Source organism: Bufo gargarizans, chromosome 1 (genome assembly GCF_014858855.1).
Source record: "Bufo gargarizans isolate SCDJY-AF-19 chromosome 1, ASM1485885v1, whole genome shotgun sequence".
NCBI classification, from domain to species: Eukaryota; Metazoa; Chordata; class Amphibia; order Anura; family Bufonidae; genus Bufo; species Bufo gargarizans.
Genome location: NC_058080.1, coordinates 463,922,978 through 463,942,421, shown reverse-complemented (window position 1 = coordinate 463,942,421; position 19,444 = coordinate 463,922,978).

Here is a 19,444-nt window from a genome sequence, read left to right as displayed (position 1 = left end):
TCTATTTATTTACAGGAGGTCCATTTATTTATTTATATATACCCTGCATACTTTGTACTTTGGTGGTACACCTATGATTAAATTTTAATGTTGCATTGGTACTGATTGATAGTAATTTATATCCTCATTACTGTATACCCCTGGTGGTACATCCATTAGATTTGGATTATCCTATTGGTATTGATCCAACACATCACCTTTTAGTCACCTATCTACAATTATTTAATAAATATAGTCTCCAAATTCCTTTAGGTGTGCCTAGTCTTTTTTATATATTTATATTTGTTGCATTGAGTAGTGGAGTGAGACTACTGGACTGTGAGCACCCTGGTTGGTGACTAGTAGCCCTGTGCGTCCTACTAATTTATATTCTATTATTCAAAAATGTTAAAGGGTGTGTGTAACGGATCTCCTGGCACCCCGACTGGGTACCTCCGTCAATGGATGCTCCTAGCGCTTCCCGGGGACTCCAAGCACTCCACTCGACACCGTAAGCACTGTAGACCCCACGAACCGTCGAAGCTTGGTTGATGTCTCGCCATCTCCTACCCACCCTGGACCTACTACAAGGCTCCAGGCTCCAGTGGGTGAACCTCTCCTAAATCCAGAGAGCAGGAACAGCTCGTAGTTATAGCCAGGGGAGTATAGCAAATCTTCAGCGTATAGCAATCCCCCAGTGTTGATCAGTTACCCAAACACCAGCCTCAACATGATGAAGGGTAAAAACAGGAACTCTTTATTGAACACACAGTATTGACTTATACACATTTTCCAACAAGGTTATCACCCACAGGGTTTTGTAAAACCAACCAATAAACACGTACAATACACTCAGACACTCCCACACAAAATCCTCCCCTCTGCCTGTGATACAATTACCCCACACAATGGGTTGATGCAATTGTATCAAAGGCAGGAGAATACACAATGTCTTCTGTCCTGGAGACAACCGAGGCGTAATTCAATTATCTCTCAGGACAAAGGGAAATCACCAATACACACGTGGAGACATTAAGACATCACCACTCAAATATACAATGTCCCACCCTTTACAGTACACATAGACATTTAACATATCCCAAAATGGCATGAATTAGACCAGGGGTCCAAACGTTAGTAAAAGTCCTTTGTGAACAAAGGAAGCATGGCTGATGAGAGGGCCCATAATCGTGGGGCAAGAGGCTGGCAACCAGGGCTCTCCACCACCCAGTGGCGAGGTTGGTTTCGCCACAGTGTGTATGATGCCCTCCTTAATGTGTAATAAAAGGTGCATTGGAGTGCCTGTTCTTTGTAATTTTTGGCAGGACTTTTACTTAGTGCATAAGCTGTATGAGTGTAGGAGTCCCACTACCTGAACAATTGTAGCACCATGTCCGTAACCAGGGACTCATGTCCGTGGCTCATTTCCGCAGCTAATGCCGATCGCAGATATTTAACCCCTCAGATGCCGTGGTCAATCCTGACCACGGCATCTGAGTGTGCTGAAAACTAAAAGCGCACACTTTTGGTTATGCTCCGGCTCCCTCGTTTGGGCGATCGGAGGAGCTGGAGTGTGTACGCAGCAGCCCCTGTCTTTGTGAATGACAGGAGGCTGCTGCATAGTATTTCCTATGGAGAACGTGCCTGTGCATTGGAGTCTATGATAATAGCAATATAATGATTGCATGTTATACATTCAGGCCCATAAATATTGGAACATTGACACAATTCTAACATTTTTGGCTCCATACACCACCACAATTGATTTGAAATGAAACGAAAAAGATGTGCTTTAACTGCAGACTGTCAGCTATAATTTGAGGGTATTTACATCCAAATCAGGTGAACGGTGTAGGAATTAAAACAGTTTGCATATGTGCTTCCCACTTATTAAGGGACCAAAAGTAATGGGACAGAATAATAATCATAAATTAAACTTTCACTTGTTAATACTTGGTTGCAAATCCTTTGCAGTCAATTACAGCCAGAAGTCTGGAACGCATAGACATCACCAGATCCTAGGTTTCATCCCTGGTGATGCATTGCCAGGCCTCTACTGCAACTGTCTTCAGTTCCTGCTTGTTCTTGGGGTTTTTTCCCTTCAGTTTTGTCTTCAGCAAGTGAAATGCATGCTCAATCAGATTCAGGTCAGGCGATTGACTAGGCCATTGCATAAAATTCCACTTCTTTCCCTTAAAAAAACTCTTTGGTTGCTTTTGCAGTATGCTTTGGGTCATTGTCCATCTGCACTGTGAAGCTCCGCCCAATGAGTTCTGAAGCATTTGGCTAAATATGAGCAGATAATATTGCCCGAAAGACTTCAGAATTTATCCTGCTGCTTTTGTCAGCAGTCACCTCATCAATAAATACAAGAGAACCAGTTCCATTGGCAGCCATACATGCCTACGCTATGACACTACCACCACTATGCTTCACTGATGAGGTGGTATGCTTAGGATCATGAACAGTTCCTTTCCTTCTCTATACTCTTCTCTTCCCATCACTCTGGTTGATCTTGGTCTTATCTGTCCATAGGATGTTTTTCCAGAACTGAAAAGGCTTTTTTAGATGTCGTTTGGCAAACTCTAATCTGGCCTTCCTGTATTTGAGGCTCACCAATGGTTTACATCTTGTAGTGAACCCTCTGTATTCACTCTGGTGAAGTCTTCTCTTGGTTGTTGACTTTGACACATATACACCTACCTCTTGGAGAGTGTTTTTAATCTGGCCAACTGTTGTGAGGGGTGTGTTCTTCACCAGGGAAAGAATTATTCGGTCACCCACCACAGTTGTTTTCCCTGGTCCTCCGGATCATTTTTAAGAATGTTCCAAACAGTTGTTTTGGCTACGCCTAATGTTTTTTCTATCTCTGTGATGTTGTTTGTTTTGTTTTTTTTCAGCCTAATGATGGCTTGCTTCACTGATAGTGACAGCTCTTTGGATCTTATCTTGAGAATTGACAGCAACAGATTCCAATTGCAAATAGCACACTTCAATTGAACTCTGGACATTTATGTGCTCATTGAAATTGGGATAATTAGGAAATAATACACACCTGGCCATGGAACAGCTGAGAAGCAAATTGTCCCATTACTTTTGGTTCCTTAACAAGTGGGAGGCACATATTCAAACTTTTGTAATTCCTACACACCGTTCACCTGATTTGGATGTAAATACCCTCAAATTAAAGCTGACAGTCTGCAGTTAAAGCACATCTTTTTCGTTTCATTTCAAATCCATTGTGGTGGTGTATAGAGCTAAACATGTTAGAATTGTGTTGATGTCCAAATATTTATGGACCTGACTGTAGTTACCTATGGGAGCTATAAAAGTGTAAAAAAAAACAAAAAACATAAAAATTCAAATCAACCCCTTTTCCCAAAATAAAAATAAAAGTTTTAAAAAAATTAATAAATACACATCATGGGTTTCGCAATGTGCGAAAACTCCCATAGTATAAAAATATTAAAATATTTTCCCCATACTGCAAACGGAAGTGTCCAAATGGCCAATTCACCGTTTTTGGTCGCTTCATTTTATAGAAAAAAATTAAATAAAAAGAGATCAAAAAGTCATACACACACCAGAATGGTATCAATGAAAAGTTCAGATCGCCCCACAAAAAATGAGCCCCATACAGCCCCATACACATAATTAGAAAAAAGTTATAGGGGTTAAAATATGGTGACAAAAAAATAAAACAGATATTTTTTCCACTTTAAATTATTTTTTATCACTATCAAAACGCAAGAAAAACTATACATATAAGGTATTGCCGGATTCATACTGACCTGTAGAATAAAAGTAACCAGTCAGTTTTATCGTACATCAAACGTGGTAAATAAAAAAAACGTAAAACTGGTGGAATTGTTTTTTTGTTGCAATTTTAACCCATTTGGATTTTTTTCCCGCTTCCCACTACATTATATGCAACATTAAATGGTGGCGTTGGAAAGCACAACTTGTCCCGCAGAAATCAAGTCCTCATATGGCTATGTAAACAGACAAATAAAAATGTTATGGCTCTGGAATAGCAGGGAGCGTAAAACGAAAACGAAAAAAACAAAACAAAAAACACTCTGGTCCTGAAAGGGTTAATGGCACAACAGGTGAATTAGATAAATGCGTCTATATATTAGACTGCCTTTTGACACTGAGTCTGACACAAAACAAGTCTGTCTATAACAGAACAGATTAAGTAGGAATGGTGCAGCAAGTGAACAAGATGCACATGGCGATTACACTCAGCCTGCACTGTCCCTGCAGTCTCCCTATGCTCACCCTACAGTGTGTAAAAAGTCTTCTTACAATTTCCCTACACTTTCCCTGCACCCTTCCTATCCAATATTCTACAATTAAAAGCTTTCTGAAACACAGTCCCCAGCTCTCCCTATGCTCACAGTGAAATGGTGGAGACCACACGGGATGAGGCTTTTATAGGGCTGTGACATCACAGGAAATTTGCACGGCATTATGGGTCATATTGCATTTCAGGGCTTCTTACTTAAACTTTATAACATGTTAGGGAAAAAAACAATTTGTTACCACGAAGCAAAAGGAAATTCGAATTCGTTGTGAATTGAATTTTTCCTAAAGTTCGGATCAAATTCTACTTATGATGCTTCGATTTGCTCCTCATCTCTAGGTATAATCTGTGCAAGAGTATGTCCGATGAGTGCAGGAAAAAAAGTTATGTCTTTGTCCGTGGGATGTTGTCTACACCACTCATCATGCACGCTATAGGAAGAGGTCAGGTGAATAAAAAAGCAGTTGGTTCTGGGCATTGAGTACTGGGGAGGGTTATATTATAAGGTTAAAATCCCCTGCAATGATAAGATATTCCGAACTCTATCTGCACACTTTTTTAAGCAAGGAGCAGAGAAACATTATTTTTTTTTTTTTTTGCGGTGCATAGAGATACCACTGTATAGGGATTATTGTTAAGTAGATATGGCCTTGCGTTTCGCCCGGCGGTCATTTCGCAGCGAACTTTGCGCGTTCTCAATTCGCCAAACATGCAAACATCTGGTGATATTTGCGCCCGCCATATTCTTTTACAATGTGAAGAACTTTAACCCATGACACATCTATCAGGTGGTACAGGACAGCCAATTGAGACGTTTCAGCACATGGACATACCGCCACCTTCTAAAAAAAAAAAAAGAGCTGCCGGACATTTTACATTCAGTCTTTTGCCAGTGTAGAGAGAGGTTGCTGTGTGGAGCAGGGACAGGCTGTTAGGGACATAAAATAGGGCTAGCTAATAGGGCCACAAAAGTCTTTTTAAGGACTGGTATAGGTAGTATACTTATAATATACTTTCTAACATAGAAAGTATATTATAGTGCAATTGCATTGTGCAGCAGTTGTGTGCGGTTCTGCTGCAATACTGCAGCCACACAGAGTGTCAAACGCTATTGGAACAAATAATTTCTACTGGTGTGATATACCAGTTGCCCCCCCCAAAAAACTGATTGAAGCAGGGGTGTTATATACCAATAATATACTTTCTATATAGTGTACAGTACAGACCAAAAGTTTGGACACATCTTCTCATTCAAAGAGTTTTCTTTATTTTCATGACTATGAAAATTGTAGATTCACACTGAAGGCATCAAAACTATGAATTAACACATGTGGAATTATATACATAACAAAAAAGTGTGAAACAACTGAAAATATGTCATATTCTAGGTTCTTCAAAGTAGCCACCTTTTGCTTTGATTACTCCTTTGCACACTCTTGGCATTCTCTTGATGAGCTTCAAGAGGTAGTCACCTGAAATGGTTTTCACTTCACATGTGTGCCCTGTCAGGTTTAATAAGTGGGATTTCTTGCCTTATAAATGAGGTTGGGACCATCAGTTGCGTTGTGGAGAAGTCAGGTGGATACACAGCTGATAGTCCTACTGAATAGACTGTTAGAATTTGTATTATGGCAAGAAAAAAGCAGCTAAGTAAAGAAAAACGAGTGGTCATCATTACTTTAAGAAATTAAGGTCAGTCAGTCCGAAAAATTGGGAAAACGTTGAAAGTGTCCCCAAGTGCAGTCACAAAAACCATCAAGCGCTACAAAGAAACTGGCTCACGTGCGGACCGCCCCAGGAAAGGAAGACCAAGAGTCACCTCTGCTGTGGAGGATAAGTTCATCCCAGTCACCAGCCTCAGAAATCGCAGGTTAACAGCAGCTCAGATTAGAGACCAGGTCAATGCCACACAGAGTTTCTAGCAGCAGACACATCTCTAGAACAACTGTTAAGAGGAGACTGTGTGAATCAGGCCAACATGGTAGAATATCTTCTAGGAAACCACTGCTAAGAACAGGCAACAAGCAGAAGAGACTTGTTTGGGCTAAAGAACACAAGGAATGGACATTAGACCAGTGGAAATCTGTACTTTGGTCTGATGAATCCAAATTTGAGATCTTTGGTTCCAACCACTGTGTCCTTGTGCGACGCAGAAAAGGTGAACGGATGGACTCTACATGCCTGGTTCCCAACGTGAAGCATGGAGGAGGAGGTGTGATGGTGTGGGGGTGCTTTGCTGGTGACACTGTTGGGGATTTATTCAAAATTGAAGGCATACTGAACCAGCATGGCTACCACAGCATCTTGCAGCGGCATGCTATTCCATCCGGTTTGCGTTTAGTTGGACCATCATTTATTTTTCAACAGGACAATGACCCCAAACACACCTCCAGGCTGTGTAAGGGCTATTTGACCATGAAGGAGAGTGATGGGGTGCTGCGCCAGATGACCTGGCCTCCACAGTCACCGGACCTGAACCCAATCGAGATGGTTTGGGGTGAGCTGGACCGCAGAGTGAAGGCAAAAGGGCCAGCATCTCTGGGAACTCCTTCAAGACTGTTGGAAGACCATTTCTGGTGACTACCTCTTGAAGCTCATCAAGAGAATGCCAAGAACTGTGCAAAGCAGTAATCAAAGCAAAAGGTGGCTACTTTGAAGAACCTAGAATATGACATATTTTCAGTTGTTTCACACTTTTTTGTTATGTATATAATTCCACATGTGTTAATTCATAGTTTTGATGCCTTCAGTGTGAATCTACAATTTTCATAGTCATGAAAATAAAGAAAACTCTTTGAATGAGAAGGTGTGTCCAAACTTTTGGTCTGTACTGTATGTAGGTGTATATACTGCATATAGGAGCATATAGTGCATATAGGTGCATATAGTGCTTTTAGGTAGTGCAGCATTTGTTTGCGGTTTTGCTGTGTTACCTCTGCTACACAGAGTGCTAAATGTTTTTGGAACCAATAATTTCTACTGGTGTGATTTACCAGTTGCCCCCCCCCCCCCCCCAAATATTGCTGTGATGTCACAAGTTCTCACAACAATACTTAGTGCACCAATCACTAATATCGCATCATTAGGGATTTTCACAATCGTGCTTTTTTTAAACACTCGATCTGCATATACAGCGGTTGTTCTAACATGCATGTGAAATGTAATCAAATACACTGCTTGAATGTCAAATTACTTACAGTGATCAGAAGTTCTTTCTCAACATTATGAAAATTGTTGCCGACCATCTTTTCTGATCGTCTGATCGCATCCAACTTCGGTCTGGTGGAAACCAGTTGCTGTAGTAGACCGCGCTCATTTTGCGCATGCGCATACGCGAAAATTACATTGCCTATATTTTGCATTGAAAAAAAATTATGAAAGGAGATAGCAAATTCGAATAATGCATCTGGTATGTCACTGTCCATGTTGTGGGACTATTTGTGCACTTCTAGTAATTATTTGGTGGCTGCAAATATGACCTGAAGGTTTTTCAGGTTCGCCTGCCATTCAAGTCTATGGGGCCCGCTGCAAACAAACGGTTTGCAAACATTTGAGCACGAACCGTCCCGGCCAATGTTCGTCCATCACTATTGTTAATCATATCTACTGCCATCATCCAATATTAGTTTAGCTACAAAATTTCAAACGATTATTGATACTCTGCCTTTATTTTCAGTGGCCGGAGTTGAAAAAACATGTGGGTAATTTTTTCTGGTGAGCCTAGAAAGATCTTTTTCCAATAAGTGAGTCTTCTGCAAACAGAGTATGTTGACCTGCATGGACTTTGCTTCTTTCCACAACAGTGAAGATTTGAATAGAGACTTGGGGCCTTTACATTAAAAGATATGACTTTAAATACCATAGATTTCCAATAGAGGATGATAGCACCACAAGCTGATCAGTGAAAATATCATGAACCAATTTTACTAGCAAATGTATGAAAAAGGTAGGCAGGAAAATAATAACAAATGCAAACAAATAGGAATACATGAAGTACTTGATAAGTAAAGAACCTATAATACATTACAGAGAGGGGTATTTGAGAGGAATTAGCAATATTCGTTGAGCTAGTGTCAGCCCAGTAGGAGCAGACCCCAGCTGCATGATGTAGAAAATACTCAACTAGTTGCTTATAAAAAGGAAAAAAGAAAACAAAAAGGAAAAAAAAGTTGAGAACTCCACGGCATTATGTTTACAATTGCTGCTATAGGGAGTACATTAGAAAAAGGATATGAAGTGTCCAGGTCCCATTATGTGGTGGGGGTCAGAGTTGAGGGAAAGCAGAATAGAGTAAACAGAGATATTCTTAATGAAAACTTGATCCAGGGTGCTCTGGACCTCAGACTGGGCTGAAGGTTTACTGTCCAACAAGACAGTTACTCTAAATAAACAGCCAAAACAACACAGGAGTGGCTTATGGACAACTGTGAATGGGCTTCAGTGGCCTAGCCGAAGCCCTGACTTGTCTTGAACCCAATCGAAAAAAAGGGTTCTACTGAAAAAAGGTTTCTACTGATGCTCCCCATCCAACCTGACAGAGCTTGAGAGGATCTGCAGAGAAGAATGACAGATAATCACCTGGAGGTTGTATTTGCTGCCAAAGGTGCTTCAACTAAGTACTGAGTATAGGGTCTGAATACTTAAGTCAATGCAATATTTTAGTTTATATTTTTTTTTCAATAAATTAGTAAAGAGCCCAAAATTTCTGTTTTCACTTTCTCATTATGGGCTATTTGAGCTTATTTTAGTTTAGGACTGCAACATAACAAAATGTGAAAAAAGTGTAAGGGTCTGAAGAGTTTCCAAATTAACTGTATATTATATAATATACACACTTGTCAATCCCTCCAATCCAACTTTTTTTTATTACAATTTCATATTTAATCAATGACTGGTTCATTTATAATCATATTAATGAAAAAAAAAAAGAGCAGAAATGTGTATGTACTGTAACTATGTAATATTTCTATTGCTGCTTTTATGTTTTACGTTATGGAAATATGCATAGTGGGTAGTATGCTCCTGGGGTATGCATCTGTCTTTCCTTGCTTGTGTAGCCATAAAACTGAAAATGTTCTTATATTTTATATTGTAATACAAATGCAATGGTCTTAGTTATATGTATTGTGTTTCATCCTTATAAGAAGCTACATTATATATTAGCCAATTATTGGTCTCTAATCCAGGAGTAGGAGTTGCAGAATACTTTTACCTGGTTCCCAGCTGACTTATTAGAAGAGATCAACAGACTTGTATCATCCTAGCTTGTCAACTAATTGCTGTCACTGGCCATAACAAGCTTTCCTTTGCTTGACATGTGTTCACCCGGGGTGCCATTCAGTTGAAAGCAATGGAGCTACATGTGTGAAACAAGACATCTAAAGTGATTTGCTTACATGTCCGATGTATGCAATTTGATTGGTTTCTTATTTAAAATAGCTTTAACACACAATGTAAGAAAAAACACCCAAGGACTAGTAAATAGCATGTTTGGACTTAAAAATGTTTATTGTATTGCATTTCAGCTCAGGAAGAAATTCATGGGAGCGTTTATATTCTGATGAAACACATCCCAATGTGTATACCGTTGTGAAGAATGTTGCACTGTAGCATACTTCTTGTAGTTTTAATGGGTGTTATCGGGCAGAGATATAGCTAGTCTTTCATTCTCCTGTGGCAAAGATTCATTTGGTGCTCTTTTCCCTTAAAATTTAACCTGGTGCCCACCCCTAAATAAATGTAAAATAGTGAGACCCTCAGAGATTTGTGTGGGTCCCACAGGTGTAACCTGGATCTATCAGTCATTCATGTTAATATACCATAAATATTTAAAAACAGAAAAACCCTTTAACGTAAAGGGGTTTTGCCAAGTTAGAAATGTATCCCCTATTTACAGGACAGATAATAAATGCAGTGTGTGCGAGTATCTCCCATCTGGCGGTTTTTCTCCACAATGCAGCAATACAAGAGCATTGCAATGTGCAAGATCTGCAGTACTAAAATAAGTCATGGACATTCAAACATTAAAGTAGGCACCACAGCTCTATTGCAGCACCTGAAGTGGCATCACCCAATCCAGTGGGAAAATGGAAGTGGCCACCAGCTAGCACAACAAGAGTGTCCTCCTTCTCCTGGAGCCAGGCTGCAGTACAGTGGCAGCCAGGCTGCAGTACAGTGTCCTTGTCATCGTCATAATCACTTACTGGTTTACCTGCTCAGACTCCTCCTGTCAGCCATTGATAATGGAATGTGTGGCCAGAAAACAATTCTACATGCCATGCAATCCACAGGTGTGCAAGCTTAACATTTATCTGGCCAAGTTGCTGGCAGTACAGTCACTGCTGTACCACTTTGTAGATTCTGCTGCCTGTAGAAAGCTGATGGCATGCTCTCGGCATCACTGGAAGATACATAGCCAGCATTATTTCTACAGAAAAGCCATCTTTGCCTTGTACTGTCATGTGGCAGAGAATGTGGGCTGCTCTTTTCAATTCTCACTGTGCAGCAAGGTGCACTCGACCATGGACACCTGGAGCAGCTGTTACAGGCAGGAACAGTACATTTCTTTCATGGCCAACTGGGTCAATGTTTTTTCAAGGTGAAGCAGCACCACAGCAAAAAGGCTAGTTCCTATTTAAACCTTTACGCTTGTCGGCCTGGTTTTCACACCAGGTGCTTATCCGCTTCCTCCATGTCCTACTTCATGGACATCTTTCTGTCCATTAACAGCAGCAGGGCAGAGTGTTATTTCCTCTCCCAAATATGTATAAAGTGCAACCTTGCCATGCCATGTCAGAGCTGATTGGTCTGGGCGAGAGTAGCCACACAATCGATCACTAGCTTACCTGAATCAAGCAGTAAACATCCCGCTGGCTGTCTCCCCACCAACTCCAACTAGGAAAATTGGTCAGTGACAATGACAGGAACATTGTGCATTTAGGGTGAATAAAGCATGGCGCATGTGATAAATCTAGTCAGGCAACACTTTTTAAAAAAGTACACTGGCTTACAGAGGGTTCTGGTCATGTCCAGTCATGGAAAGTAGAGATGAGCGATATTTAGAAAAATTTGATGTGGCCAATTTGCCTAACTTGGACAAGAAATGTAATTAGTTACTAATTATTAATCACAATTCGCTATAAATCAGGTATACCTGTATGTCAAGGTGGCTGGGGGAATGTATAAGTGGGCTGCTGCAGCAGTAAGCCTGCTCCATATGTGGTGGGTGCTGGCTGTATCATACAGCAGACACCCGGCTGCAATGATGGGAATGGCAATCCCACCAAACCACACTACTTAAACCCTCAGATGCAGTGATCAACACCGATTGTAGCATCCGTGAGTTAAGGAAGAAGGATATGGCTCCCTTTGCCTTCTGATTGGAGCACCAGCAGTGAAATTGCGGGTGTCCAATCGGTTACCATGGCAGCCTGGATGCTTTTGAAGCTTTCCATGGCTGCCATGGTAACCTCCCTGCTGCGCTGTGCACAAGACACAGCTTAGCAAAGAGCGTCAAAATGCTATTCATCCTAATAGTTCTCTATTAGGGTGAATAGGACAAGGGATCAAAAGATCTCAGGTTCTAGCACCATAAGAAATTTGTCACTGTAAAAGTAAAAATAAAATAAAAAATAAAATATTTAAAGGGACACTGACAGGCCCAATTAGCATATTGAGTTATATATATCACAGTACAGGTCATATAAAGTGTATTAGAATCATGTAAGTATCCTCCCTGCCCACCTTATAAACACGGAAATATAAAGTTTTATAACCTGCTTGTCCGGTCTCCAATCTGCCCAAGGGCGGCGTTTCATCTGAAAATGCGCCCAGCCAGCCGCTCCCAACTGCCGTTCTGAAGCCCCGCCCTGGTCATCAATATTCACGTGGCTGGGTGGCGGCTACAACTCTCCAGGTCTCGATCCTGCGCATGGGCAATCGAATCCTCCTGGCATCGTTCGTGTGTAATCTTCTGCGCCTGCGCCCCGCCGTGGTTAGATCGCGCCTGCGTACACACCCTGCCTGCGTCCCCGAGCCTCTGCCTCATGCGCATGCGCCAGACACTGTTCATAACAGCAGCGCTTCAGGCGCATGCGCATGAGGCAGAGGCTCGGGGACGCAGGCAGGGTGTGTACGCAGGCGCGTTCTAACCACGGCGGGGCGCAGGCGCAGAAGATTACACACGAACGATGCCAGGAGGATTCGATTGCCCATGCGCAGGATCGTGACCTGGAGAGTTGTAGCCGCCGCCCAGCGAAGTGAATATTGATGAGCTGGGCGGGGCTTCAGAACGGCAGTTGGGAGCGACTGGCTGGGCACATTTTCAGATGAAACGCCGCCCCTTGGGCAGATTGGAGACCGGACAAGCAGGTTATAAAACTTTATATTTCCGTATTTATAAGGTGGGCAGGGGGGATACTTACATGATTCTAATACACTTTATATGACCTGTACTGTGATATATATAACTCAATATGCTAATTGGGCCTGTCAGTGTCCCTTTAAAGTTTAAATCACCCCTCTTTCCCAATTTTACATCAAAAAATATATAAACAAAAAAAAAAGGTATTGCCCCGTCCAAAAATGTCTGAACTATTAAAATATTAATAAAAACTTCCTGTGTGCTGATTGCCTCCCCCCCAAAAAAATTGAAAAACAGTGATCAGAAAGTCGTATCTACCACATACATGGTACCAACAAAATCTAAGTTTTGCTGGCAAAAAACAAGCCCTCATACATCTCTGTAGACTAAAATATTAAAAAGTCAGAATATGGCAATGCAAAGAAAATTTTAATTTTGTTTCAAAGGTTTTTATTTTTTTTTAAAGTAGTAAAACAAACAAAAATATATATAGTTTGTATCACCATATTCATATTGAGATGCAGAATAAAGACATTATGTCCCACAAAAACCTTGGTGGAATAGTATTTTATTTTATTTTTTTATTTAACTCCACAAATAATTATTTACCATTTTCCAATAAAAGACGTGGTAAATTGAATGGTGTCCTTAAATAGTACAACATATCCCCCAAAAATAAGCCCTGATTTAGCCATATGAAAGGAAAATGTAAAAAAGTTATGGCTATTGGAGAAAGAGAGGAACGAAAATGCAAAACCAAAAATGGGCCCGTACTATATGCTCTGAAAACATTACAAACAATAAAGAACTTTCAAAAATAAACTGAGAATAAATATAAAAATGTACACATTAAAATTGCAAATTGCTCTGTTCTGTCAAATTGAAAACTACTTAAAGAACAGAAATAATTTTTAACACTGTAGACATGAATCCCTTTAAAAAAAATGATTTCCGTATTCCAAGTGTAAAATAAAAAAACTACACAAATATATACTATGAACCAGGTGTATTTCTCTTTAAAAATGTATTAGGGTTAAAGCCAGATGGGCCGAACATGGTGGATGGATCAAATATGGCTGCAGGATTATTGCCATAAGGAACAGGAGCTTAAAAACCAGTAGCTGCCTTATAATATGTTCACCAAACAGGGGCTGTTGATTGTATGGGGGTTGGCTGTTTAGATGCATTGCACAATATGCAATCTCCTAAAAAAGCCCCTTTTGTTTGAGAATTATATAAAGGGACCAATAGTTGACCACTATATACATTTTACCTAATAATTAAAGTTACACTAACCTTTAACTCTTGCATCCTTAAACTGCGTATGAAGAGTACCTCGTGGTGCAGCATGTGACTTGCAGTTGGATCCAACAAACTGATAAAAGACGAGAGAAAAACTGTCAAAACTGTCATGGGGCATTCCCGTGGTGAAAGAAGAAGAAAGTCCCCCACACCTAGTTGTGAACCACCACTTCACCAACCCCAACCGCTCTCCTACCCTACAGGTGGAAGCAGTGGCGTACTAAGGGGGGGGGCGGGGGGGGCGGGCCGCCCCGGGTGCCACTCACAAGGGGGGTGCTGACGCCGGAGTCACCCGCCCCCGGCTCCATCCACTGCGGCGACCGTGCGCCGGCTTCGGTCCAGTGGAAGAATTATTATTGCGGCGGCAGGCGGCGCGCAACATGACGTGACGACGTCACGACGCTGACGCCGCGCCGCCGCCTTCACGGATCAGAAGGATCCCATCCATGATCCAGCTATTATACCAGCGCAGCGGTCGGACGGCCGGACGGCGGGGGGCATCATCAAAATAAAAGTTAAGTAAATAATTGTGTAATTAAGGGGGGGGGGGGGGTCGGGGTGTACTGTGTAATTAAGGTGGTGAGGGAGGGGGTGTAATTAAGGGAGGGGGGGGTTTGTTATTAAGGGGAGAAGAGAGGGTGTAATTAAGGGGGGGGGTGCAGGATTTGTTCATTTTATTGATGGGGATTTGGATTTTTTTTCTTTTTGGTGCAGATGGAAAGTGATTTTTTTTAAGGGGGTGCAGCCTGCCCCCCCTTAAAAAAAATCACTTTCCATCTGCACCAAAAAGAAAAAAAATCCAAATCCCCATCAATAAAATGAACAAATCCTGCACCCCCCCCCCTTAATTACACCCTCTCTTCTCCCCTTAATTACACACCCTCCCTTAATAACACCCCCCTTAACCCCTTAAGGACACAGCCTTTTTACACCTTAGGACCAGGCCATTTTTTGCAAATCTGACCAGTGTCACTATAAGTGCTGATAACTTTAAAACGCTTTGACTTATCCAGGCCGTTCAGAGATTGTTTTTTCGTCACATATTGTACTTCATGACACTGGTAAAATGAAGTTAAAAAAAATATTTTTTTTGCACCAAAAAATACCTAATTTAACAAAAATTTGGAAAAATTTGCAAATTTCAAAGGTTCAGTTTCTCTACTTCTGTAATACATAGTAATACCCCTAAAAATTGTGATGCCTTTACATTCCCCATATGTCTACTTCATGTTTGAATTATTTTGGGAATGATATTTTATTTTTTGGGGATGTTACAAGGCTTAGAAGTTTAGAAGCAAATCTTGAAATTTTTCAGAAATTTACAAAAACCCAATTTTTAGGGACCACTACAGCTCTGAAGTCACTTTGCGAGGCTTACATAATAGAAACCACCCAAAAATGACCCCATTCTATAAACTACACCCCTCAAGGTATTCAAAACTGATTTTACAAACTTAGTTAACCCTTTAGGTGTTGCACAAGAGTTATTGGCAAATGGGGATGAAATTTGAGAATTTCATTTTTTTGGCTAATTTTCCATTTTAACCCATTTTTTCCACTAACAAAGCAAGGGTTAACAGCCAAACAAGACTGTATCTTTATTGCCCTGACTCTGCCGTTTACAGAAACACCCCATATGTGGCCGTAAACTACTGTACGGCCACACAGCGGGGCGTAGAGTGAAAGGTGCGCCATATGGTTTTTGGAAGGCAGGTTTTGCTGGACTGTTTTTTTGACTCCATGTCCCATTTGAAGCCCCCTGATGCACCCCTAGAGTAGAAACTCCATAAAAGTGACCCCATCTAAGAAACTACACCCCTCAAGGTATTCAAAACTGATTTTACTAACTTCATTAACCCTTTAGGTGTTGCACAAGAGTTATTGGCAAATGGGGATGAAATTTGAGAATTTCATTTTTTTGCCTAATTTTCCATTTTAACCCATTTTTTCCACTAACAAAGCAAGGGTTAACAGCCAAACAAGACTGTATCTTTATTGCCCTGACTCTGCCGTTTACAGAAACACCCCATATGTGGCCGTAAACTACTGTACGGCCACACAGCGGGGCGTAGAGTGAAAGGTGCGCCGTATGGTTTTTGGAAGGCAGGTTTTGCTGGACAGTTTTTTTGACACCATGTCCCATTTGAAGCCCCCCTGATGCACCCCTAGAGTAGAAACTCCATAAAAGTGACCCCATCTAAGAAACTACACCCCTCAAGGTATTCAAAACTGATTTTAGAAAGTTTGTTAACCCTTTAGGTGTTGCACAAGATTTAATGGAAAATAGAGATACAATTTCAAAATTTCACTTTTTTGGCAGATTTTTCATTTTAATATTTTTTTTCCAGTTACAAAGCAAGGGTTAACAGCCAAACAAAACTCATTATTTATGGCCCTGATTCTGTAGTTTACAGAAACACCCCATATGTGGTCGTAAACTGCTGTACGGGCACACGACAGGGCGCAGAAGGAAAGGAATGCCATACGGTTTTTGGAAGGCAGATTTTGCTGGACTGGTTTTATTGACACCATGTCCCATTTGAAGCCCCCCTGATGCACCCCTAGAGTAGAAACTCCATAAAAGTGACCCCATCTAAGAAACTACACCCCTCAAGGTATTCAAAACTGATTTTAGAAAGTTTGTTAACCCTTTAGGTGTTGCACAAGATTTAATGGAAAATAGAGATACAATTTCAAAATTTCACTTTTTTGGCAGATTTTCCATTTTAATATTTTTTTTTCCAGTTACAAAGCAAGGGTTAACAGCCAAACAAAACTCATTATTTATGGCCCTGATTCTGTAGTTTACAGAAACACCCCATATGTGGTCGTAAACTGCTGTACGGGCACACGACAGGGCGCAGAAGGAAAGGAATGCCATACGGTTTTTGGAAGGCAGATTTTGCTGGACTGGTTTTATTGACACCATGTCCCATTTGAAGCCCCCCTGATGCACCCCTAGAGTAGAAACTCCATAAAAGTGACCCCATCTAAGAAACTACACCCCTCAAGGTATTCAAAACTGATTTTAGAAAGTTTGTTAACCCTTTAGGTGTTGCACAAGATTTAATGGAAAATAGAGATACAATTTCAAAATTTCACTTTTTTGGCAGATTTTTCATTTTAATATTTTTTTTCCAGTTACAAAGCAAGGGTTAACAGCCAAACAAAACTCATTATTTATGGCCCTGATTCTGTAGTTTACAGAAACACCCCATATGTGGTCGTAAACTGCCGTACGGCCACACGACAGGGCGCAGAAGGAAAGGAATGCCATACGGTTTTTGGAAGGCAGATTTTGCTGGACTGGTTTTATTGACACCATGTCCCATTTGAAGCCCCCCTGATGCACCCCTAGAGTAGAAACTCCAAAAAAGTTACCCCATTTTAGAAACTACGGGATAAGGTGGCAGTTTTGTTGGTACTAGTTTAGGGTACATATGATTTTTGGTTGCTCTATATTACACTTTTTGTGCGGCAAGGTAACAAGAAATAGCTTTTTTGGCACCATTTTTTTTTTGTTATTTACAACATTCATCTGACAGGTTAGATCATGTGGTAATTTTATAGAGCAGGTTGTCACGGACGCGGCGATACCTAATATGTATACAATTTTTTTTATTTATGTAAGTTTTACACAATGAATTAATTTTTAAAACAAAAAAAAGTTTTAGTGTCTCCATAGTCTAAGAGCCATAGTTTTTTTTAGTTTTTGGGCGATTATCTCAAGTAGGGTCTCATTTTTTGCGGGATGAGATTACGGTTTTATTGGCACTATTTTGGGGTGCATATGACTTTTTGATCGCTTGCTGTTACACTTTTTGTGAAGTAAGATGACAAAAAATTGCTTTTTTTACACCGTTTCTTTTTTTTTTTTTTTACGGTGGTCACCTGAGGGGTTAGGTCATGTGATATTTTTATAGAGCCGGTCGATACGGACGCGGCGATACCCAATATGTATACTTTTTTTTATTTATGTAAGTTTTACACAATGATTTCATTTTTGAAACAAAAAAAATCATGTTTTAGTGTTTCCATAGTCTAAGAGCCATAGTTTTTTCAGTTTTGGGGCGATTATCTTGGGTAGGGTATGATTTTTGCGGGATGAGATGACGGTTTGATTGTTACAATTTTGGAGTACATACAACTTTTTTGATCACTTTTATTAACTTTTTGGGGAAGTAAGGTGGGCAAAATTTCAATTTCATCATAGTTTAAAAATTTATATTTTTATGGCGTTCACCGTTTGGGTAAAGTAACATGACCGTTTTATAGATCAGGTCGTTACGGACGCGGCGATACCAAACATGTGTAGGGAATTTAATTTTTTTTATTTTTAATCAGTGATAAATGTGTTTTTTGATTTTTACTTTATTTTCACTTTCTTTTTGACCCAGACCCACTTGGTTCTTGAAGATCCAGTGGGTCTGATGTCTGTATAATACAGTACAGTACAATATATAGTACTGTACTGTATTTTACACTTTGTCTGAACAGATCTATGCCTTTCAGCACAGATCTGTTCAGCACCATGGACAGCAGGACGCCTGAGAAGGCGTCCTGTTGCCATGGGAACCTTCCCCGTCTGCTCAGTTATGGTCAGAACTGCGCAGACGGGGAAGGGTAAGGACGGGGCTTGGGGGGCTGCCTGGGAGCTCTCTCCCTCTCCATTCAGAGGGGCTGCAAAGGCACAGCAGCCCCCCGATGGGAGAGGGAGGGAGCTCCCTGCGCTGTTAACCTTTTCCATACAGCGGTCCGTACGGACCGCTGTATGGAAAGGGTTAAACGGCTGACATCGCATCACCGATGTCAGCCGTTTATACCAGGGTGCCAGCAATGTGCTGGCACCCTGGTATACCCACTAGACACCAACGATTACGCAATGGGAGGCCCGCACCGCCCGCAACCCTCCCCCTGCACCTCCCACCCGGCAAAAATCACTAAGGGGTGCAGGAGGGGGGGATACAGATGCATTTTAGGAATGCTAAAGTTTCTGATCCCCGCGGTCAGGGACCGCGGGGATCAGAAACTGCAGAAATCGCAGCAAACCGCAGGTCTGAATTGACCTGCGGTTTGCCGCGATCGCCGACATGGGGGGGTCACGGGACCCCCCGGCGCATTTAGCCTAGGTGCCTGCTCAATGACATGTACGCCCTGTGTCCTTAAGTACCAGGGCACAAGGGCGTACCTGTACGCCCTATGTCCTTAAGAGGTTAATTACAACGGAAGGTAAGCGAGTGGATCGCCAGCCTGCCAGCGGCGATCGCTCGCTGGCAGGCTGGAGATGTGATTTTTTTTAACCCCTAACAGGTATATTAGACGCTGTTTTGATAACAGCGTCTAATATACCTGCTACCTGGTCCTCTGGTGGTCCCTTTTGTTTGGATCGACCACCAGAGGACTCAGGCAGCTCTGTAAAGTACAACAAAACACCACTACACTACACCCCCCCCCTGTCACTTATTAACCCCTTTTGAACCACTGATCACCCCTGA